General features: G+C 40.6%; 1 protein-coding gene across 4 annotated transcripts in view; it reads left to right on the plus strand.

Annotated features, from left to right (window-relative positions):
- The window catches only part of CNTNAP4 (contactin associated protein family member 4), a 444,592-nt gene that overhangs the window by 235,012 nt on the left and 184,508 nt on the right, over positions 1 to 25,072 (plus strand). The gene's annotated exons all lie outside the window — the stretch shown is intronic.

Here is a 25,072-nt window from a genome sequence, read left to right on the forward strand (position 1 = left end):
TTATTGCTGTTGTTGCTTATCAGCTGCATATAGGAAACACGGTTGCAAATCTTTAAAATTACTTTGACAATGTTTTTCGAAAGAACAAGTTGGTAAATCTTCATCTTCTACCAAATTTCATGGGGAATGCATGAAAATCCTAAAGGTAAATTTATTTCACAGGGTCTTCAGAAATTATAAACAAAATTCCTGTTCGTCTACTACATAGTGCAGAAACCTAATAAATAAACAAGGCTTGTATACAAACAACATTAATTTGTTTGGAAGAAGGTGTTAGTGTTACACTGACTTTATTTATTTTATTTCCTTTGATGATTCTGAGCTTCTGGAGACTGGGTTTGTCTAGTATGTAGGAGGTTTTATATTTAATAATTGGAATTTTAAATATATGTATATATACACACATTTATATTCATGTGTGATTATATTACGCACACAGAACACCCACATATAACTCATGCATAACCTTGTGAAAGTATGGAAAATACCCTCTGTTGTAAATAGGGGCACAACCCCTGTGGGAGAGACTGGCAAAGAGATGTGTTGTAGTGAGCTGGTAACTTGAGTGTGATGGACTGACAGTATTCAGACACCTGTTGGAGGACAGAAGCTAAAGGACATTTGCCTGGTGATGAAGAAAAGACTTCTTTGTTCCTGTAGAAGAGTATTTGTTTGGATTTTATATGGGTCAGGAACAACATGTGCAATCAAAGAGCTATTTTTTTCCCTCTGGCTGAGTTGCCAGAAGCAGAGAAATGAGTAACTTAATGAAGCATCATTCTTAGCACGCGGATAATTTGGAAGCCTATTTGGGCACATAATGATAATTTTCCCTGACCAGGCAATTGCCTCTTTTTTTTCTTTAAACTTCCTGGAACTCCATTGTACATTACAAACTCATTGAAGCAATGGACTGTGATTTACTCACCTTTGTATCTTAAAGTCTCTTGGTGATCGTTTGGTACATGTTTATCGTTGTAAATTGAATTGAGAAGAAATAGCTGTACTGTTTCTCTAACGACAGTAGTGGGTTGGAAGAAGTTGCCTACACACATTTGCGAGAAAAGCGGCTTTAACATCCAAAGCAAGTGGAAGCTGTATGTAAGAGTAGGGGAACAGACGAAAAGAAATCAGCATATGAAAGAGCTATCTGTACCCCCATGTTCATTGCAGCTCAAGTCACAATAGCTAAGATATGGAATCAACCCAGCTGTCCATCAACTGATGACTGGACAAAGAAATTATGGTATACATACTCTATGGAGTACTACTAAGCTGTAAAAAAAAAATTGCAATCCTGTCTTTTGCAACAAAATGGATGCAACTGGAAATCATTCTACTTAGTGAAATAAGCCAGTTTCCAAAAGACAGGTATCATATGCTTTTCCTGATTTGAGGCAACTAGTAGAGTATCCAAAATGTAATATATTGGAGTAAAAGGATGTGTTGAGATTTGGTGATTGTTTATGGCCCTTCTGTTGAGGAACAGTGTTTTCTTCTTCATATTATTAACTAGAGGGTTAACCTTACATGCAGAAAGTAAACTGAAAAATAGATCTTTGTAGAAATTAAGAGTGGGGATAGGAGAGGAGGAGGAAGAAGGGTTGGAGCATGGGTGGGAAGGAGGGTGGGGGGAAGCATCACTGTGTTCCTAAATCTGTATGTGCGAAATACGTGAAAATTGTATAACTTAAATAAAATTTAAAAAAAAGAAGGGGGAAAAAGCCCTGGTTATTATGGTTCAGTTAATTCCATGAAAACTGTTCAAGGTAGAGATAAAAGAAACAGTAATTATGAACCAATAACAATCAAAGCTTAATGAAGTATTTTAACTAGATGTTGGGATTACTTTCACTCTTTCTAAATTAAATGGATTTTAAACTAGGTAAGTGGCCAGTGCACACTACTATTTAGCTGTGTTAATGAAAATTTATGTTTCTCATATTTTAAAAATTGATAGGTTTACCACAAAAACTATTGCTTTTTCTATGCATCAGGCTTCAGGAAACGCAGACTTAGCTGTTGCCATTGGTCTGTTTTGCCTACTATCATAGTGAGGTCCTCAGGCATAGGGTGGTGTGAATGATATCTTTCCTCATCCAAACCAGTACAGATACAGACAAGGCATTTGGCACAAGTCTGCTCAGTAACGCTGTTTGTCAGGCTGTGCTGTCATCTGTCGCTTTACTTACCGTCTCCCCCTTTTGCCTGGGTGCTCCCTGTTAATCCAGACTGCACCTTCCAGACTTTCACCTCCGCATCCCCAACGTGTAATGGCACCTGGTATTTTGCAAATAAACCTGTTTGTTGAATGAATGAATAAAAATGAATGAAGGAAATACACTTTTTGGGTAATATGCTCTTCTGATGACACTAACTAAAGTGAGTCCCTCCAGCCCCATAAGCTCATTCTTTAATTTATGATGTACATCTCATATTCTGATAGTTAGGATGTTTTTCTCATCTCTGTACGTTTAAAAGATTTTTAAAAACTTTATAGTTTTTTAATGTCTATGTAAAGTTGCCCATATTTATGGAAGTACCCCATAATGTCCTGATACATGCAATGTATTGTGTAATGTTCAGTTCAGGGTAAACCTGTCCTCTCTTTATGGTGCAAACTTGGGGTTTTTTGGTAAGGAAAATATGTGGTACATTATTGTAATCTATACTCACCCTACTGTACAATAGAACACCAGGACTTCTTTGTCCTCTGCGACTGCAGTCTAGTACCCGTCAATCAACTTTTCCTTGTCTCTCCATTCCTGCTACTCTCCCCAGTCTCCTAAACTACCGTTCTACTCTCAGTTTCATTAAGATCAACATTTGTAGATTCCAATGGAATAGTGAAATACATTTCATTCTGTGCTTGGTTTATTTCCTATTTACATAATAACCTTCAGTTCCATCTGCACATAGCACATGATAGGATTTTGTTCCTTTTAAGGGGAAAATAATATTCCATTGTATACTTGTACTACATTTGCTTTATGTGTTCATCAGGTGTTGGACACTTAGGTTGAGACCTATCTTGACACTTCATCAATGAACTATCTTGATAATTCAGCAGTGAGCGTGTGAATGCAGATAGCTCTTCTACAAGCTGATTTCCTTTGAATATACACCCCATGGTGGGGTTGCTAGATCATTTGGTAGTCCTATTTTTAATTTTTTGAGAAAACTTCTCACTGTTTTCCATATGAATTTACATTCCCACCCACACTGTACAAGGGTTCTCGTTTCTCCATAACCTCACCACACTTGTTACCTTTTTGTGTTGGGTTAATAACCAATCTAACTAGAGTGAGGTGATGTTGCAGTTTTCAGTTGAATTCTCTTGATCTTTAGTAATGCTTATCATTTTTTTCCATGGACTGTTAGTGATTTATATGTTTTTCTTGAAACTATTTATACCTATTACCCATTTTAAAACACAATTATTTGGTAGGCTTTTTATTTGATTTTGCTATTGTTTGAATTCCTTATTTTTACTGGTTATTAACCCCTTGCCAGATGTATGATTTGCAAATATTTCCCTCCATTCTGTGGCTTGTCTGTTCACTGTGTAGATTGTTCTCTTCGCTATGTAGAAGCTTTTTAGTTTGATGAAATTCCAGTTGTCTAGTTTTGCTTCTGTTTCTTGTGCTTTTGGGGTTTCATCCAAAAAATCCTCATTCACTCTGATGTCCTAGTATTTCCCCTAGGTGTTTTCTTCTAGGAGTTCCCTACTTTCAGGTCAACTCAAAATCAATTTTTAGTTGATTTTTGTGCATGGTGAGAAATATGGGTTTAATTTCATTTTTCTGCTTGTGAATGTCCAATTTTCCCAGGGCCATTTATTAAAAAGTCTGTCTTGTCTTTAATGCATGTTCTTAGCACCTTTGCCATAGGTCAGCTGGCTATAGAGGTATTGGTTTACTTCTATGCTGTCTCTTCTGTTCCATTGGTCCATGTGTCTGTTTTTAAGTCATCACTTTGCTATTTTCATTTCCAAGTCTTTGTAATACAGTATGAAGTTAGTCAGTGTAATGCCTCTTCTTTGTTCATTTTTTTCAAGATTGCTTAGGCTATTTGGAATTTCTCATTTTACCTGGAATTCAGGATTATTTTCTCTTGCTCTGTGAAGAATGTCACTGATATTTCGATGGGGGTTCACTGTATTTGTAGTTTGATTTGGACAGTATGTCCATTCTAGCAGTATTAATTCTTCCAATCCAAGAACTCAGGATGTCTTTACATTTCATTGTGTCCTCTTTGGTTTCTTTCATCCATGTTTTATAGTTTTTATTGTAGAGCTCTTTCAATTACTTGGTTAAATTTGTATCAAGATATTTATTTTTTTAGTAGCTATTAGAAAATTTGGTTTCTTCTTTGATTTTTTTTCAGAAAATTCACTATTGTATAGCAATGATAGTGACTTTTATGTTGATGTTTTTTATGTTTTATTTTTTTTAAATTTATTTGACAGGTTGAGTTATAGACAGTGAGAGAGACACAGAGAAAGGTTTTCCTTCCATTGGTTCACTCTCCAAATGGCCGCCATGGTTGGCACTGCACTGATCTGAAGACAGGAGCCAAGTGCTTCTTACTGGTCTCCCAGAAGTGGGCCATCTTCCACTGCCCTCCTGGGCCACAGCAGAGAGCTGGACTGGAAGAAGAGCAATCGGGACTAGAACCCGGCACCCATATGTGATGCCAGCGCCATAGACAGAGGATTAACCAAGTGAGCCATGGCACCAGACCTATGTTGATTTTTTTAAAACATTTTTGCCACATTTATTTCAAATGTAGATACTATATACATACAGATAAATACTATTTTTCTTGAAAAGAGAGGTACTAATATCACAGAATGAGCAATTCATGACAATTATCATAACATGGGGGAAAATGAGTACATTGTCTTAATGTGGTATGAATAATAAAACCATATTTATAGCTAAGTAACAAATGATATAACATCCATACAATTTTCTATTCCATCTATATATTAAACTCCATATATAAGAAAAAAAACATAATATTTGTCTGGGTCTGACTTAATTCACTTTGCATACTGATCTCTTTTCTTACATTTTGTTGCAAATGTCAGGATTTATTTTTTTCCCATAATGGAGTGATAGTCCATCATGCATATATATCATCTTTTTAAGTCCAGTCATCAGTTGATGACATCTAAATTGATTTCATATATTTGCTATTGTAAGTTGAGCTGCTGTAAACCTGGGAGTGCAAGTACCTCTTTCATAGACTGCTTTCATTTCCTTTGTATATATTCCCAGGAGTCAGATAACTGCATAATATGGTAGACCTGTTTTTCTGAGAAATATTCATACTTTGTCCATTATGGTTTTATCACTTCACATTCTACCAACAATGTTTTAGGACACTTTTTTCCCCACATCTTCAACAGCATTTGTTATTTTAAAATTTTTAGATAATAGTCATTCTAACTGGGGTGAGGTGATTCCTCATTGTGGTTTGTATTTGCATTTCCATGATGGCTGGTGATACTGAGAACTTTCCATGTGTCTGTTGGACATTTGTATTTCATACTTGGAAAAATGCTTGTTCATATCCTTTGTTCCTTACTTAACTGGGCTGTTTATTTTGTTGTTGAGTTTCTCGAGATCCTTATACGTTTTGGATATTAATCCTTTATCAGTTGCATATCTTGCAGATATTTTCTCCTATTCTGCTGGTTGCCTCTTCACTTTGTTGGTTGTTTCCTTTGCTGTGCAGAAGCTTCTAGCTTGATGGAATCTCATTTTTGCTTTTATTGCCTGTGCTTCTGGGATCTTATCCAAGAAGTCTTTTCCTAGGCCATTGTCTTGTAGCATTTCCCCTATGTTTTTCTCTAGTAATTTGATTGTTTTAGGTCTTAAGTTTAGATCCTTGATCCATTGTGAGCTGGACTTTTGTACAGGATATAACTTTTGCGTATGGAAACTCAATTTTCCCAACACTATTTTTTGAAGAGATTGTCCTTTCTTCATGGAATGATTGTTAGCTCGTTTGTCAAAGATTAGTTGGCTGTAGAAGCATGGCTTTCTGGGGTTTCCACTCTGTCCCATTGGTCTGCATGTTATGTCTTGAATTCTGGTACTGTGATACTTCCAGTTTTGTCTTTATTGTTTACTATTACTTTGAGTATTTGAGATGTTTGTGTTTTCATGTGAATTTTAGGTTTTTTTTTTCTAATTCTGTGGCAAATATTCTTGGACCTTTTTTGGGATTGCATTGAATCTGTTAACTGCTTTGGGTTGTTTGGACATTTTGATGATATTAGTTATTCCAATCCATGAACACAGTATATTTTTCCATTTCTTTTGTGTCCTCTTTTGTTTCTTTCATTAATGTTTTCCTGTTTTCATTTCATTTCTTTCACATCCTAGGTTAAATTTATCCAAATATATTTAAATATCTTTGTACGTATGGTGAATGGGGCTGATCTTGTAAGCTGTTTCTCAGCCAGAACTGAGAGTTGGCATATAAGAATGCTATTGATTTTTGTGTATTGATTTTATGTCCTGAAACATTGCCAATTCTAAGTTCTCATAGTCTTAGTGGATTCTTTTGGTTCTCCTATACACAACATCATGTCATCTGTTAACAAATATAATTTGAGTTTCTCCTTTCCAATTTGTATCCCTTGATTTCTTGCCCAATGGCTCTGGCTATACTAGATAATACATTGGAACTATATTGGATAACAGTGGTGAGAAGGGCATCCTTGTTTGGTTTCAAATCTCAGTGGGAATTCTTTCAGCTTTACCTGTTTAATATAATACTGGCTTTGGGTTTGTCATGTGTCTTCTTGGTTGTGTTGAGGTGTGTCTCTCCTATATCCAACTTTTTAAAAGTTTTTTTAGTCATCAAAGGATGTTGTATTTTATCAAATGCTTATTCTGCATCTACAGAGATAATCATAAGGCTTTTGTCATTCATTTTGTTGATGTGATGTATTGTGTTTATTGATTTGTATATGTTGAACCATCCCTGCATCCTTGGGATAAATCCCACATTGTCAGTGTGTATAATCTTTTTGATGTGATGTTGGATTTGATTTGGTAATATTTTGTTGAGGGTTTTTGCATGTATGTTCATTAGGAATATCAGGTAAAGTTCTCTTTTTCTATTGTGTCTTTGCCTGGTTTGGGAATTAAGGTAGTGTTGGCCTCTTAGTGAGTTTGGAAGGATTTTTTCCTTTTCCTTCAATTGTTTTGAATAATTTAAGAAGAATTGGTGTTAGTTATTTCTTAAAAGTTGGTAGAATTAAGCAGTGAAAGTGTCCAGTCCTGAGTTTTTCTTTGTTGGGAAGCTCTTTATTAGTGATTTAGTTTCAGCCATGATTATTGCTGCATTGAGGTTTTCTATGTCTTCATGGCTCAATTTTGGTAATTATATGTGTCCAGAAATCTACACATTTTTCTTAGATTTTCCAATTTGTTGATGTATGTTTGTTTGTAACAATGCCTAATGATTCTATTTCTGTGGTATCTTTTAAAATATTCTTTTTTCATCTCTGATTTTATTAGTTTGGCCTTCTCTTTTTTTCTTGATTAGTTGGGTTAATGATTTATCAATTTTCTTTATTTTTTCAAAAAACCAGATCTGCATTCCACTGATCTTTTATATAGCTTTTTTGATTTCTGTTTTGCTTATTTATTCTCTAATTATGATATTTCTTTCTACCTACTGATTTGGGGTTTGATTTTTTGTTTTTCTAGGTCCTTAAGAAGAATTAGATCATTAGCTTTCTAATTTTTTGCTATGGTTGCCTATTTCTTTTAGCTGTCCTTTTAACACTGCTTTTTAAGTATTCCATACGTTTTGAATATGTTGTATTTTCCTTTATTTCCTGATTTTTTAAAATTTCCTTTAGATTTCTTCTATGACCCACTGTTCTTTCAAAAGCATGTGTTTCAGTATTCATGTGTCTGTACATTTTCTAGAGTTGCTTTTGTTGTTAATTTCCTGCTTCATTCGATTGTGGTCAGAAAAGATGTCGGATACGATTTCAGTTTGTTGAGACTTGTTTATGACTTCATATATGGTCTCTTTTAGAGAATGTTTCTTGTACTGATGAAAAGAATGTGTATTCTGCAGCTGTGGGATGCAATGTTCTGTAGATATCTCTTAAGTCCATTTGGTCTAGAGTATAGATTATCTGTGCTGTTTCTTTGTTGGTTTTTTTATCTGGTTGATCTATCCATTGATGAAAGTGTGGTGTTGGAGTCCCCAAATATTATTGTATTGGAGATAATGTTTCCCTTTAGATTTATAAACACTTGTTTTATAAAGCTGTGTACACTGGCATTGTATGAATATACATTTAGTGCAGTTACATCTTTTTGGTGAATTGATCCCTTACTCATTCATTATATAATGACTGTCTCTTTGTCTAATGATTTTCTTAAGTCTACTTTTTTCTGATATGAGTATATCTACACTTCCAGCTTTTGAGTTCCATTTGCATGGAGTATCTTTTTCTGTCCTTTCACTTTTATTCTGTGTGTATCCTAATTGGTGAGTGTGTTTCTCATAGCAAACATATAGATGGATCTTCTTCTTCTTCTTTTTAATCCATTTAGTCAGTATTTTTTAATTGGGGAATATAGTAATTTTCATTATTGGTAAGTATTTTTCCATAAATACTCCTATTGTTTGTTCTGAATCTCCTTTGTTCTTTTACTAGGAAGTTTTCTACCTTCACATTTCTTCATGGTGCTGATTATCTTTTTCTGTTTCTGCATGCAGTACATCCTTAGGTATCACTTATAAGGCTCTTTGGGTGGTGATAAATTCTTGCAATTTTTGCTTGTCTTGGAAGGTCTATATTTCACCTTCATTTATGAATGAGAGTTTTGCTGGATAAAGTATTCTGGGTTGGAAGTTTTTTTTTTTTTTTCCCTCTTAGAAGTTGGACTATATCTGTCCATTCTCTCCTGGCCTGTGGGGTTTCTTTTACGAAATCTGCTTTCAATCTAATGGGAGTTCCTTTTAAAATGACATGGCATTTCTTTTTTGCAAGTTTTAGGATGTTCTCTTTATGTTGTATCTTTGAAAGTTTGACTATGATGTGTCATGAGAATCTTTTCTGATCATGCCGTTTTGGAGTTCTATACACTTCCTGTATTTGGATGTCCATATCTTTCTCTGAATTGAGGAAACTTTCTGTTACTATTTTATTGAAGAGTTCTTCTTTTCTACTTCTTCAGGAACTCCTAAGACGCATGTATTTAGTCACTTGATGGTATCTTATAGATTCCAAACACTGCATTCTTTCTTTGTAATTTCTCCTTCTTTTTCTTTTTTTGTCTGACTGATATATTTCCAAAGATACATTTTCTAGACCAGATATTCTTTCTTCTGCTTCATTTAGTCTGTTGTTAAGGCTTCCTACTTTGTTCTTTGTCTTATTGAATACTTCATTTCTTTTTTAACATAGCATAGCATAGTGTTTGTATGCATTTTTTGACCTAGAAAACTTTTATTTAAGGTATACAAACTTCATGCATTTAATACATACAAATGTAAGAACATAGTGATTCTTCACACCCCGCCCTCCCACCTGCCCACATTCCTTTCCTTCTTTCTCTTCCCTTTCCTATTCAGTCTTTGAATACTTCACGTCTGAAATTTCTTTTGCTATATCCCATCCATGTCATATGCTGAATTTCTACTTTTATTTAACTATTTCCTTGTGTGTTTGAATAATCTTACATTCATTCTTCTGCATTCTTTTTTAGGCATTTTGTCAATTTCCCTTTCTTCATAGTCCAATATTAATGTGTTATTTCCTTTTGGGGAGTCATATTACTTTCCTTTTTCATGTTTCTTGTGTTCCTACATTGGTTTTTGTACATCTATCATGTACATTTATTATATATATATATAATTTATATATATTTATATTCATTTATATAAATGTGATAAAAGTGATATACATTTATATCACTCTTGGAGGATGGTTTTTGTTATTGAAGCCTTTATTCCTGGAGAGGAACACCAGGGAATTGCTTACAGTCCTGGGGTGTGTGCTGGGTGGGGCTGAAGAGCTCAGGCCACCATTTGTGGATGGGGCAAGAGTCCAGAGTGACATCCAAGACAAGTAAAGTGGAGCATCTCTGGCTAACCTCAGTGAGGGCAGGGGATGTTGGAGCCAATTGGTGTGTTCATGGTCCCAGCTTTTCCCTGTGCCAGGGTGAACTAACTGATGGACAGCTTAGAGAGAGCTCATACTTCACCCACCCAGCCTTGTGTACCATGCAGATCAGCCACTCTCTCTGTGGTGTGTCCCCGCACCCCACAGTGAGGTCCAACCCTGCTGCACAGGGAGCTCTGAATCTCCCCTGTCAGACTTGGAGGGTGCAGAGGAGCCTTCAGTTTTTCAAATGGTCCAGGAGAGGAAGCAGTGGGAAGAGGATGATTCAGTTCTGATGGGCTTGCCTCCTATTTCCAGAGCACAAGGGGTTACCCTAGCTGCCCTGGCCTCACTGTCTACTGCAGTGCAGAGTGCTATGGGTACCCTGCCGTTCTCAGTTGGACCTGTGTGGTTCAGTCTGCCCTGTAAATGCAGCAAGGTCTCTGGGATTCCCAGGAAAGAAGATAAACAACAGTTCTTGTAACCAGCCTTCCTCTCAAGATGAAGCCTCCCCACCACAATCCTTGCTCTAAGAAGTTGGCGGGGGGGGGGGGGGGAGGATTGTATGTGTTCCCCCACTAAAGTGTGGAACCCCAAGTGTTTGCAGGAGCATTACCCACTGAGTTGCTGATCTGTGACAGCGGGATTCCTCTCCGGGAGGGTTGCCTGCGTGAGAGGGCTGTGTAGATGGTCTCCCTCTGTGTTCCATTCCCTCTTACCTGTAATAGACAATCCGAAGCCCTGGGGCCTCAGACACCACCTTGTTCCTCTTTCTGCACTCTCCAAGCTGCTCTGCCTGGTAGGTTTTCCCCACTGTGTTCCTGCTACTCTTCTCTCCTCCTGCCTATGATGCTCCTCCTTCATCCTTGATGTGGAGATGTATCTGCTTTGAGTATCTTAGTGGCAGAGGATGCAAACAACGGACTTCTTTATGCGGCCATCTTGAATATCCTCTGACACTATTGAATTTCATCTGCTGCTCTTGTATTCTACAACTTTCCTGAGTTTGATTCTTAGTTTTAATAGACTTTTGGGGAGATCTTTGGAGTTTTCCAACATAAACCGTGTTATCCGCAGACAGTGGTGATGTGACTTCCTCCTTTGCATTTTGGATGTACACTTTTTATTCTTGCCAACTTGGATGTCCCCTGTTTTCCTTGCCTATGTTTTTTCCCTTGTTCTGGCTAGGACTTCCAGTACTGTGTTGAATAAAAGTGACTAAAGTGGATATCCTTTTCTTGTTCGTGATCTTAGAGAAAAGCTTTCATCTTCTCCCAATTCAATTTGATTGGCTTGTTGCGGATGGCCTCTGTGATTTTGTTTGGAGTTGTATTCCTTCTGTACATAATTTGTTCAGAGTTTTTATCACGAAGAAATGTTGAATTTTATCAGATGACTTTTCTGCATCTGTTAGGCTGATTACATTGCTTTGTCCTTCATTCTGTTAATGTGTCATACCACACTTATTGATTTGTGTATTTTGAACTTTCATCCATAGGATGAATCTCATTTGATCATAATAATTAATCTTGTTAACGTGCTGTTGGATTTGGGTTGCTAATAGTTTGTGGAATGTTTTTGCATCTGTGGTCATCATGGATATTGCCCTGTAACTTTGTTTTGCTTTTGTTTTGTCCTTGTCTGGTTTTGATATCAAGGTAATGCTTGCTTCAAAGGACGAGTCTGTAAGAGTTCCCTCTTCTTCTGTTGGTTGAAATAATGTCTGTTGTTAATTCTTCAAATTTTTAGCAGAATTTTGCAGTGCAATAATCTGGTCTCAGGTTTTTCTTTGATGGTGGACTTTAATTAATGATTTAATCTTGTTATTCATTATTTCTTTGGGTACTCTGATTCTTCATGATTCAATATTGCTAAGGTGGATGGGTCTAGGAATTTGTCCATTTCTTCCAGGTTATCATGTTCATTGGCATACAATTATTTATAATAATCTCATACGATCCTTAGCATTTTTCTGGTGTAGGTTGAAATGTCTCCCTTTTTATCTCTGATTTTATTTATTTAATCTCTCTTTTTTTCTTGATCTATCTAGTGGTTTGTCAATTTTTTATAGAACCAACTTCATTATTTTTGAAGACTTATTTATTGATTTGAAAGGCATAGTTTCAGAGAGAGGGGGAAAAACAGAGAGAGAGAGAGAGAGAGAGAGAGAGAGAGAGAGAGAGATGTTTCATCCAATGGTTCAGTCCCCAAATGGCTGCAACAGCCCTGGGTGGGCCAGTCTGAAGCCAGAAGCTAGGAGCTTCACTAGAGTCTCTGACTAGATAGCAGGAACCCACACACTCGGGCCATCTTCCACTGCTTTCCCAAGTCCTTAGCAGGGAGCTGGATCAGAAGCGGCGTGTCCACAACATGAACTGTCACCCATATGGGATGCCAGCATTGCAGACAGCAGCTTTACCTGCTACGCCACAGTGCTGGACCCAAGAACCAATTCTGTTTCATTGATCTTCTGTGTGTTTTTGTTTCATTCATTCTCTGATCTTTACATCTTTATATCTTTCCACCAAATTTGATTTTGATTTTTTGCTGCTACTTTTCTATTTCCTTGAGGTGATAAGTTTTTTATTTGAGATTCCTCTGCCCCATTTTTTTTTTTTTTGTGAGATCAGCATTGCTTTCTTTAAACTTCTCTTGTATTGCTTGTGCTATATCTCATAGATTTTATATGTGGTGGTTCCATTTTTGTGTGTTTCAATAAAAATTTTAGTTTCCTTCCTAATTTCTTTCTTGATCCATTGAGTGTTTGGGAGTAAATCGTTTAATTACTAAGTATGTTTTCCTTGTTCTTGATTTCTGCTTATGTTACATTGTGGTCAGAAAATCTAATGTTTTTTCAACATTTTAACATCTGCTGAGACTTGTTTTGTGACATACCATGTGATTGTCCTGTACATTGTTTAATGTGTTTTTGAAAAGAACGTGTATGGGGCCAGTGTTGTGGCATAGCGGGTAAAGCCGCCGCCTGTGGTACTGGCATCCCGTATGAGCTCAAGTTCGTGTCTCAGCTGCTCCACTTCCAGTCCAGCCCTCTCCTGTGGCCTGGAAAAGCAGTAGAAGATGGCCCAAGTCCTTGGGCCCCTGCACTCATGGGGGAGACCAGAGGAGGCTCTTGGCTCCTGGCTTTGGACTGGCACAGCTCCGGTATTGTGACCACCTGGGGCATGAACCAGCAGATTTAAGACCTTTCTTTCTCTCTCTCTCTCTGCCTCTCTGTAACTGCCTTTCAAATAAATAAGTAAATCTTAAAAAAAAAAAAAGAAAAGAGTGTGTATTATGGAAATGTATAGAATGTTCTGTAGATGTCAATTAGGTTCAGATGATTTAAGGTGCAGTGTAACTCTGCTGTTTGAATGCTGATCTTTCTGAATAATCTTCCCATGGTTGAAAATGGGGTGTTAAAATTCCCTGCTAATATTGCACTGGAGTCTGTCTCTCCTTCTAGATTTATTAATATTTGCTATATTTATTTGTTTGCTTCTCATTGAGTTTACATGTCATTTCCTCTTGCTGAATTGACCCTTCATTATTAGGTAATGGCTTTTCTTCCTTTTCAGTTTTTGATTTAAAATAGGTTTTATTGATGAGAGTATGGTTATCCCTGCTTTCTTTTTGGGTTCCACTGACATGGAACAGCTTATCCCATCCTTTCATTCTCCATCTATTCATATCCTTAGAGGTAAAGTAGGTTTCCAGGAAGCAGCACATAGTTGGGTCTTTTTTTTTTTATTATTCTTTCATTCATTTGACCACTATGTGCCATCTAATTGGAGAATTTAACCCACTTGCATTTAAGATAATTGTGATAGGTAAGTTCTTACAGTTTCTATTTTGATAATTTCCTTCTACTTTTATTGTACTTCCTGTCTGTCATTGTCTCGTTTAATCATCCCTTGTGGTTAAGTGATTTTCTTTGGTAGTGTGTTTTGATTTCTTGGCTATCATTTTTGTTGTCTCCATTATGGAGTGTTGTGGTTACCGTGATGCTTACAAAAACATGTTTTGATTCTAACAAGCTATTTTAAAACAACAGCAACTTGACGTTGATTGCAAATATAAGAAATAGGGGCTAGTGCTGTGGTGTAGTGGGCGAAGCTGTTGTGTGCAGTGCTGGCATCCCTTATGGGTACCAGTTTGTGTCTGGATACTCGTCTTATGATCTAGCTTTCTGCTTATGGCCCGGTAAAGCAGTGGAAGCTGGCCCAGGTATTTGGGTCCCTGTACCCACGTGGGAGACCTGGAAGAAGCTCCTGGCTCCTGGTTTCAGATGGGCTCTGCTCCAGCCATTGCGGCAACATGGGTAGTGAACCAGTGGGTGGAAGACCTCTCTCTGTCTCTCCCTCTCTGTCTATGTAACTCTACCTTTCAATAAATAAAGAAAATCTTTAAGAAAAGAATGTAAGAAATAAGCAAAAAGATAAAATATTAATTTAAAATCTATAATTATGCCCTATTTCTCCTTAGCTTTTGAATTAGAAAAATATTTATTTGTGTGTGAGAGATAAGAGTGAGCACTCCCATCTGCTGCTTCACTCCCCAGATGGCCACGGTGGCCAGGGGCAAAATCCAGGAGCTGGTGTTTCAACCCAGATCTCCCACATGGGTGGCAAGAACTCAACTCCTTGAGCTTTCACCACTGCTCCCAGGGTCTGCATTGTATCAGGAAGATGGAATCAGGATCCAGAGCCAGGGATCAAGTCTGGGTACCTCTGTGATGCAGGTGTCCTAACTGGCATCTTAATAGCTAGGCTAGATGCCTGCCCCTGTGTTTTGACTTTTCTGTCTCCCAGTTTACACCTTTCTGTATTTCCTATCTCAAGATATCTGTGTAGTGTTTTCATTTTTGGTCATTTTTTGTCTTTGTACTAAATAAATGAGTGGTTTATACACCATATTTACAATTTTAAAACATCTTGTATTTGCCTCTAGGGTTACTCTTACCAATGAGTTTTCTATCTTCTGGTATTTCTTCTTTCTTGTGTATGTGTCATTCTTTGAGTTTGAAGAATTCCCTTTAACGTTTCTTGTATGACAGATCTGGTGGTGAAGAATTGTTTCAGTTTTTGTTTGGGAACATCTTCATTCCTCCTTCATAACTGAAAGGCAGCTTTGTTGGCTGTGCTACTCTTGGCTGGAAGATCTTTTCCTTCAGTTTGGGAAAATCTCATTCCATTCTCTTATGGCCTATGAAGTGCCTGCTGAGAAGTTTGAAGACAGGTAAATTGGGACACTCTTAGGTGTTATTTGTTTCTCTTATTTTGTGGCTCTGAGATTCCTCTATCTTTTCTTTTTAGAAGATTTATTTATTTATTTTGAAAGTCATAGTTAAAGAGAGAGAGGGAGAGATAGAGAGAAATATTCCATCCACTGGTTCACAATAGCCAGCATGGGGCCAAGCTGAAGCCAGGAGTTAAGAGCTTTATCCAGATCTCTCACATGGGTGGCAGGGGCCCAACACTTGGGCCATTTCAGCTACTTTTCTACTTTTCCCAGGCCATTAGCTGGAAGCTTGATCTTAAGTAGAGCAGCCAGGACATGAACTGATGGCTGTAGGAGATGTCTGTGTCATAGGCATTGGCTTTACTGCTATGCCATGATGCCAGTCCTGGAGAATCCTGTATCTTTTAAAAAATTGTTTGAGAGGTTGCGTACAAGAGTGAGAGGGAAAATAAACACTCTGATCCTCTAGTTCCTTCCAAATTTTGCCTTGTTTGGGGCTCTGATCAGGAGCTAGAAACTCATAGGTCTCCCATCTTGGTGGAACTAAGCCAGCTGCTTGAGCCATAACCTGCTGCCCATTGTGGTCTACAGCAGGAAGCTGGAATGGAGTCAAAAATTCAATCCGGCACCCCAGCACGGGACATAGGCATCCAGGCGAGCTTCATAGACTTGGACTTCTTAATTATAATGTATCTTTCTTGAGTTAAAATTAGTTGAGTTGAATCTGATTGGTAATCATTTACCTCCCTCTACCTCACTTGTTGTATCTTTTTTTAAGTTTGGGATAATTCTGTTATTGTCTCTTTGAATAAAATGTCTGCTCCTTTGGTCTTTTTAAGTCCCTCTTGAATCCCAATACCTTGTGAATTTGCTCCAAAGTGCTGTTTCAGAGTAACTGTAAGTGTTATTCAGCCCTCTTCTTTTTTCTTTTTTTTTCTCCTATGGCTGTATTTTTAAATACGTTGTCTTTGAGCTCACGGATTGTTATGTTAGATCTACACTGCTATTGATGGCTACTATCATGTTTTAAATTTTGCTTAGTGTCCTTTTAAGCTCAAGGATTTCTGTATGGTTTTTTAATGTTGTCACTGTCCCTTATGTTTCTCTGATATAGTATTGAATCATGTTTGCTTAAGGCTTGCTGAATCCTTGATGTGGCTGTTTGAATTCTCCATCTGAAAGTTTGCAGATATTAGTTGCTGGTTGTATATGGTTGGTTTCTGGCACATGATTTTGCTTGTTTAATGGGGTCATGGTTCCCTAAAAGTTTTTAATGCTTGTTGATGTCATCTGCACATTGAAGAATTAGGTATTTATTCTAGAATTCATACTATGACATTGTTTGTGCCTTTCCCTCTAAGAATTCTATGCAGTCTTCTTATTTTCTCCTGTCCTGGATTCTTCTTTTTCAGCACTTGATGGTATCCTAAGTCCAGATTTGCTGCAAATGTGCTCTTGGTCTGTTGATGCTGTTTCAGCACTAGCTGAAGACCCCCAGCCCACATTTATCCCAAACCAGCAGGTGTTGTGTTGTTCAGAATGAACTGTGGGATTGTCTTAAAAGAATCAGCCTCTACATGGGGCCAGAGTGGCCCCGGATATCCACAGTCAGCATCAGTAGTCAGGCATCATGGGATTCTTCCAGATCTAGATCTTACTGTGGAAGCTCTAGCTTCAGGAGCCTATGCAGTGTGTCGTCTTCTACTTCCCTCTTCTACCCCCTAAGAGAACAATTACTGTCTTCATGTTCTGCTGCCCAGAGTAGGAGGAGGAATGGGGTAGGTGATCACAATGCCATGGCCACCAGCATCACAGCGCTAGATCTCACCCAGAAACCGCATCCCACTGAGACCAATACAGCACGGGGGTAGGACCAGGGCCCACACTGCTACAGGCTGCCTGATGTTGAGGTAAACATAGCCGAAGGTCACTGTGAGCAGCCACAGGTGATGCCAGCCGTGATAAGGCCAGTTGAGCTCTGCTGTGGGTCTGTTCCTGACACTAGGACCGGCCCAAAGGTTCCCTCTGCAGGCAGTGGTCTGCAAAAGATGGATTATTAAGATCTGCTCAGTGTGAAGTTTAGCTACTTTGACACTGAATTTCATAACAGTTCTGTGCCCACTTTCCTACTATACTTCTAAGCAACTTGTGTGTTGACCCTTACTGGATGTAGGCTGGAGGCAAAGTCTGAGCTGCCCAGGCTGACACTAAGCAGAACTGCACCTGAGTCTCACAGCCAAGGGCCCTGCATAGTCTGTGGGTACACATCCAGCCACTGAGTGGCTGAGAATGGTACAGGTCTCAACATGAGTCCATCTCACAGGGTATGTGTATGGGCTCCATCTGTGAGCACTCGTCTGGGGACAGAGGGTTTTGGTCTCTCTCTCTCTCATGCATGGTCTTACCACAGCAAGCCTGGCACTGAGCTCTAAGTAAAAGATCTGTACGCACACGCCTGCCTTAGTGCTTAGCAGTTGGAATCCTGGTCCTTGCTGTCTGAGTGAGGTTGGAGGAGAGTGGTGGCGTAGGTCCCTTGGCTCTCTGGAGATGAGCTGGTGCATGCAGAGGTACCTAAATTGCTGTCTCTGTGGAGGGATCATCACAGGAGTATCTAACTCAGTCATGGTCTTCTTCTGCCTGCCTTCCCCTATACGTTCTGAACTTTTGTAACCAGATTTCATCTCTGTCACCTTACCAATTCTGGCTCCCAACATGCAGTGTGACACATGACCTGTGTTGAGTGAATTAGTAAAGGCATGAACAGATGTGAATATGTTGGTCTCCTAATCTTTGCAGAAAAGCTTTCATCCCAGGTAGACTGTGAAGTTCTATTCTACTTCATGGTCACCCTGGTCTCACTCCCAGAGTAGCTTCCTCTCGGTGAATCTGTAATTGCCAAAGTAGGAAAAATGAAACACTGAGACTTGTGCCCTGTGTCTTGGCTTTTTCACCAGGAAAAACACTTTTTTTTTTTTTTGGCCCAAGACCAGTTTTTAATTGATGCACATAGTAAGGAATTGAACACTTTGTCACATTTGAGAAATATGTATGTATTTCTTGATGCCCCCTCCCCTTTTGGATGCCTTTTATATAGTCTCCTAGATATTATGGGATGCATACCAATGAAAAAAGATAGCTCCACTTTCTTTTAGGAGCTTCCCAGTTGGGGCTAGGTGATACAAATACAAATGTGGAGGCTCAGGAAACACATAAGACTGTATGTGATAAAGAGAAAGAAAAGACAAGTGCTACTGGTTCAGAAACAAGCACAATGGCCGGCGCTGCTGCTCACTAGGCTAATCCTCCACCTGCGGAGCCGGCACCCCGGGTTCTAGTCCCGGTCGGGGCGCCGGATTCTGTCCCGGTTGCCCCTCTTCCAGGCCAGCCCTCTGCTGTGGCCAGGGAGTGCAGTGGAGGATGGCCCAAGTGCTTGGGCCCTGCACCCCATAGGAGACCAGGAGAAGCACCTGGCTCCTGGCTTTGGATCAGTGCAGTGCCCTGGCCGCAGCGACCATTGTGGGGTCAACCAACGGTAAAGGAAGACCTTTCTCTCTGTCTCTCTCACTGTCCACTCTTTCTGTCAAAAAAAAAAAAAAAAAAAAAAAAAAAAAAAAAAGAAAGAAAGCAAGCAAGCACAATGAACAGGCAGCATGGACTGAAATTCTTCCCTTCATTTGATCTCATTTCATGTGCCAGAGAGAACAATGACTTCTCCGTATCTGAAATAATTTACAAAATGCTCTGTTTTTTCTTATAAATAATCTTTAAAAGCAAATTATTTTCTGTACTGGTCACTTAATAGCAATGTAACTTAATAAATATATGATATTTTTAATATAACACATTAAAGCATTTCTTTAGAATAAAATTTATGATCCAGTATTCATAAAATATAATTTATACAAACTAGTCTGCTACTTGACAAATATATATATATGTGTATGTATATATATACATATATTTTGACAGGCAGAGTAGACAGTGAGAGAGAGAGACAGAGAGAAAGGTCTTCCTTTCCGTTGGTTCAGCCCCCAAATGACCGCCATGGTTGGTGCTGCGCCAATCCGAAGCCAGGAGCCAGGTGCTTTTCCTGGTCTCTCATGCAGGTGCAGGGCCCAAGCACTTGGGCCATCCTCCACTGCCTTCCCGGGCCACAGCAGAGAGCTGGCCTGGAAGAGGGGCAACGGGGACAGAATCCGGGGCTGCAACTGGGACTAGAATCCGGGGTTCCGGTGCCGCAGGCTGAGGATTAGCCTAGTGAGCCACGGCGCCGGCCATGACAAATATATATTTTATCAAAATTTAGAAAAGGCAAATCATTAAAATTGTTCCTCTGAAACTGAACACAATATGCTTTGCATCTGTGAGACTAAGACTCTTTTCATCCAGTTTATTGTAAGTGATTGAAAAAGTAAATGGAAGGTATAATTTTTACTCATTTAAGAACAATTGCTGAAATATCATGAACCCAACATCTTAGAAATTACTTCCAGCAGATCAACATGTGTAAATTCACAGCTCAGTTCTCCAGATTCTCTCTCCTAGTTGCCCACAGCTCTTTTACAATGCAGACTATAAGGACAAAGAATGAGAGGGTACCAATCTTATAAATTATTTAAGTAAACATGATGGTTAAACCCAGATGAGCTTACTTTTTTTGTACAGAGTTAATTTGTACTTGATTTTTCAAACAGAATCCTTTATTGGATTTCTGAAGTTGGTATATCTTTTATTTTATTTTATTTTTTAACTACAAGTGTCAAATGTCATGGTCCTATTTTGGCTGATGGCAGACACAGAGATCCTGTGACATAATATAATCAATTACATGGAAGTCCCACCCACTGCAAGATAGTGTATAATAAAGAAAACCAATGGATACCTGAACATTAAAATGAACTTTAAGACTTGCTGCACTTTGAACAGCCCTCCTCTCAACTGTTGAGGAGCAGTATTTTTTTTCATACTATTTGTTGAACTCTTTACTTAGTATAGTTAATCTTATGTTGAAAATAAATCTTAAAAAAAATAAGAATGGAAATAGGAAAGGGCGGAGGAAGATGGGTGGGAGTGTAGGTGGGAGGGTGCGGGCAGTGGCAAGAATCACTGTGTTGCTGAAGTTGTATTTATGAAATGCATAAAGTTTGTATACCTTAAATACAAGGTTTCTGGAGGAATAAAAGAGAAAAATAAAGACATTGCTACAGACATAAGAAAGCTGTGGAAGCGGGACCACGGGAGGTGTGCCGCACCATAGATGGACTTGCCTCCTCGTGAGTGCCATGTCTCTGGGTTGAGCCTTTATTCTGATGACCTAAGCCTAGAAAAAAAGTACAACAGCACTAAAGCCTTGTGTGTCAACATGTCAAACTGTCAAGCTTCATACACTGCAGTACTTGCTCCAGTACTTGGCAAATGCCTGGAGAACGCCTTAAGTTGCTTCTGTCTTGCAAGACACTAAATCCCAAAAAGACATTTTTAATTAAAACCTACATTATTAGTCCATGTCCTCAGGAAGTTTCCTGTTTTTCTTTCTGTTTAACTATGATTTCTCCACTTTCTGAAAATGATTAACCTAGCAGTGAATGGTTAAAAGGTGGCTGCAATTTCTTTCACTTGTAGTAAGAATATTTAACATGAAACCTACTGGTAGCAAACTTTTAAGTGTACTGGACAATATTGTTAATAATGAGGCACAATATTACATCACAGTTCTCAGGGACTTAACCCTCTTGTCTAACAGGGACATTTTACCTGCGGAATTTCCAAATTTCATCTTCTTCCCAACTACTGACGACCACTATTCTACTCTCTGATTCTGTGTGTTTGAGTATTTTAGATACTTAATGTGAGATAAATAATATACCATTTGTCCATTTGTAACTATTTCAATTAATATAACATCATCAAGGTTCATCCATATTGTCCCATATTGACAGAATTCCCTTCTATTTTAAAAGGCTGAATAACATTTCTCTATCTAGGTACCCATTCATCTATCTATCCATCCATGTATACTCTGCCAGTATTGATCCCTATCTGTTCAGTCCTTTGGGAGGGTTTCTTCACTGTTTCTTATGGCAAAATAAATACCTTAAACTTAATTTTCTAGGTTTTCGTTCTTAATTTTCAAACTTACCAAACATATTTAAGTTAGAGGATTGGAAATCATATGAAACTGGAAGGAGAAGCTAAGACTTGGCGCCAATACAATTATGTTCCTTATCTAAGAAAATCATCTGAGTCACAATTTTAAAAGGAAATTCAGTACTGTGTTTTACAGGAAAAGTTACTTTTTATTATCCATAATATGGCCTCCTGTATTTAAATAAGTAGATAGATAATACAAGGGTAATTCAAAAAGTTTGTGGAAAATGGAATTAAAAGATTCATTTATTTTGCTGCAAAACTTTTTGAAATCCATGCATACTTTTTCATCGCACACACTTTTCATGAACTTTGTAAAGACTGCTTGTATGCATGAAGTTCAAAAGTGTTTTGTATCAAAACAAACTTGTGGACTGCCAGTGTAAAGCAAAAGAGGTCACGTTATAGGGTTTGGAGGCAGTGGCCGTGCCATCTGGAGTTTGCATGGGGCTGTGGTTCACGGAGGAATGCCCCTCCCGCCTTCCGGCCGTTCTTGCTGTTGGAGGGTGAGAAGTAGCACTGATGCTGTCATGCGGTGATGTGGATGGTGTCCTGCCAGGTGCAGAATGGGTGGAGATGGTGGTGCAGTGCATGTCCCAGGGCCGCCACTGGCCAGGACCTCGTACCAGCCTTGGGAGGACTTAGGCGAGCCAAAGGCCCAGACTCGGGCCAAGCTTCCCAGAGGGACTGCTCCGTGCAACAGCTCCTGAAAGAGAAAACGTCAATGTGGAAAGGCCCAAGACATTGGTCCAGGCGGGCAACTCGGCAGCATAGCTAAGCAACCCGAGCCTCTTGGGGGCTCCACTCAGGCTACCTCTGTGACTCCTACAGGATCTGGTTCTTGGGACTTCGTCATTGTGTTGTGGACCTTGGGCAGGAAGCACACACACAGCAGGAGACCCTGGTGTTCCCCTTGGATCTTCTGACGATGGTCCCCAGGTGGTGCATGCTGGGAGGCCATGCCCAGTGTTTGCATTTCTGCCTGCACACAGCTCAGAGCCCTCTCACTTCAGGGCCACCATGAATCATTTGTCACTCAAGGGACTGACCTTGAGAATTCTCTGAAGGCACTGGTCCATGAACTTTCCAGAGACACTCCAAGTATGACATGTCTACCTGTTCAAGCTGGGGCAGGCACAGCCCCAGCTCTGTGCCAAGAGGATGCAGAACAGTAAAAGAGCTATGATCTGTCTTGGGGAGAGCATCCACTACAAAACAACAGATTTGGAAGAAAAGGCATCCACTAAGAACCATCTCCCCTCCCCCAGAAACATGGAAGAGAAGATGAGCAAGGGTGGGGGAAGGACTCCCCCTGCATAGCTTCCCCAGGTGGGGTGTCCAGGGTCTGTCCTCTCCAGGGGGCCTCCAGCCTTCCTTGAAGCTCCCTCGTGCTTTGCACAGGTGGCCTTGGAAGGCCAGGGTGCTGCCAGGCACCTTACCGACCCGCACACCTCACAGAGAATCCCCAGATAATTGCCCCGCCTTGGTCCTCTGCTGAACCCAGGCCTCTGACTGGGTCTTCCGGGCACACAGCTGCACGGACGACCTGCCTGGCTCCCGACTGCAGCTGTTTGAGACCCACAGTTGGTTGATCTCACACATTATGGCTTCAGGGTCCATGGCCCTTGTGTGTGTGGAGGAGTCTTGTTCTGCATTGACAATGTGGGGGCCACTGGATACGGACAATCTCAGCTCTACTGTAAGGCACATCACTATAGACTAGGACCTCCCTGCTGTGCCGGAGATCTCTGAACCTGTCTGTCCCTCCTGTGCGTGAGAAACCGATCACTTTAAGCCTCCCCTCCCTCTCTCCTCCTCCACCCCAGCCTCTGGGAACCGTCACTCTAGTTTCTACTTCTGTGAGGTTCACCTTTCTAGAATGCCTACAGCTGTGAGATTGCACAGCATTTGTCTTTCCATGGCAATCCCCATGCCTGTCCACTCGATCAAATCTTGCCAAAGTACACACAGGGATCCAAACATCAGGCGGTATCCAGTTCATGCATGTCGTCGTGATTTTTGTGCATGAGAACCATTTGCTGGAGGCTCAAGAAAACGCAAACCTCAGGCAGCTTAGCTGGAGGACTGGACCCCTCTGCCCGACTTGCCCCGACTTAGGCTACAGTGGATTTCAGCAGTGGATGCCAGGGCTGGTCACTGGGTCCAGGCGGATGCAGGAGGCAGCACACCTGCAGGAGGAAACTGATGATCCTCCCGCAGTCCCCTTTCCGGCACTGGCTCTCCTCTGGGGCAATGGCCGAAGTCCCAGCCTTTCAGGATCACCTGCTAAGGCAGCTTGTGGCTCCCTGAGGTCCCCATTGCTCCTGGCAAGGGGGCAGAGAGGGAGGCCGCAGGGACGGGCTGTTGGGGGAGGCTGGGATTAGGGCCCTTCTCCTCCTGTGTCTGGCCAGGGTCTAGCGTGCTCCATCGGTGGTCTTGGGCTCTGGCTGCTGGTGGTCCAGAGACAGCAGGGATTGGGAGGTAGAAAGGGCAGGCTCACTCTGGACCTCCCTCAAGTCGGGGTGTACAGGTGCGCTACACAGAACAGCGAGGCTGTGGCATGAAATGCACTCTTCTCTTCTCCTTGGTATGGATTTGCTCCGGCGTCAGCAAGACTGGTGGCTTGGACCTGGGGCTGTGGAGGGAGGGCCTGAGTGCCTGGCAGGAATTCCATGTCCCCCAGGTGTTTGCTGGATTTGGGGTCCTGGGAGAATGCAGGGGCTGCACACAGGTGACCTTGCTCTCCTTGGCTTCATCTTGGCAGGGCAGAACCACCAGTGGTTCCTTGCAAGCTGCACTGTGGGCTGCTCCGAGGAGTCCAGTTAGCAGCCATCCCAGGAGGTCCTTCAGAGTTGTGCTGTCGGGGCGTGGCGGCAGGCAGCAAACGCATGCAAGTTACATGGACCTGCAGCTCATCCTGGTTTCTCCCATAGAAGGGCAGGGCTGCTGCCATCACCATCATGGTGACAGGATCACCCCAAGGCTCCAAGTGTCAGCCTTAAAGGCATTGTAGTCCTCTTGCAGACACACTTCTGGGGTGCATTATTGTGTCTCATAAACCGCTCTTGCCAGCTGTCCCTGAGCCAGTTGGTGGCAGATGCCAGTCGGCCAGTTTGGTGTTCAGGTGGGAGTCCATCAGCAGATGGTGCTGCTTCAGATCCCTGCGTGCCACACATTTTACGTGGCAGTAGTGCATGGCTTACAGTGTCTGGATGGACAGGAACTTGGCCATGGGCTGCCGCAGGCCACCCTGCATCTTCACACGGCGCTGGAGGTGGCCACTGCTCGTGATCTCCATCACTAGGTGTGCATGCCTGCCCGAGGGCCTCCCTCGCAGGGGCTGGGTGGTGTTCTTGTGTTGTAGGCTGTTCATCACAGCTGCTGCTCGCTTTACTTCTGCAGACTGGAGGGCCTGCTATGGTTTTGCAGGAGCGTTTTCGCCATTACATGCTTTCCAGTGGCCACTTGGCAGGCCAGCTTCGCCTGGCTGCAGATGCCCTGGCCAACAGTGGCCAGGAAGTGGTACTCGCCCAGGGCATT

This window comes from Oryctolagus cuniculus, chromosome 18, assembly GCF_964237555.1.
Source record: "Oryctolagus cuniculus chromosome 18, mOryCun1.1, whole genome shotgun sequence".
NCBI classification, from domain to species: domain Eukaryota; kingdom Metazoa; phylum Chordata; class Mammalia; order Lagomorpha; family Leporidae; genus Oryctolagus; species Oryctolagus cuniculus.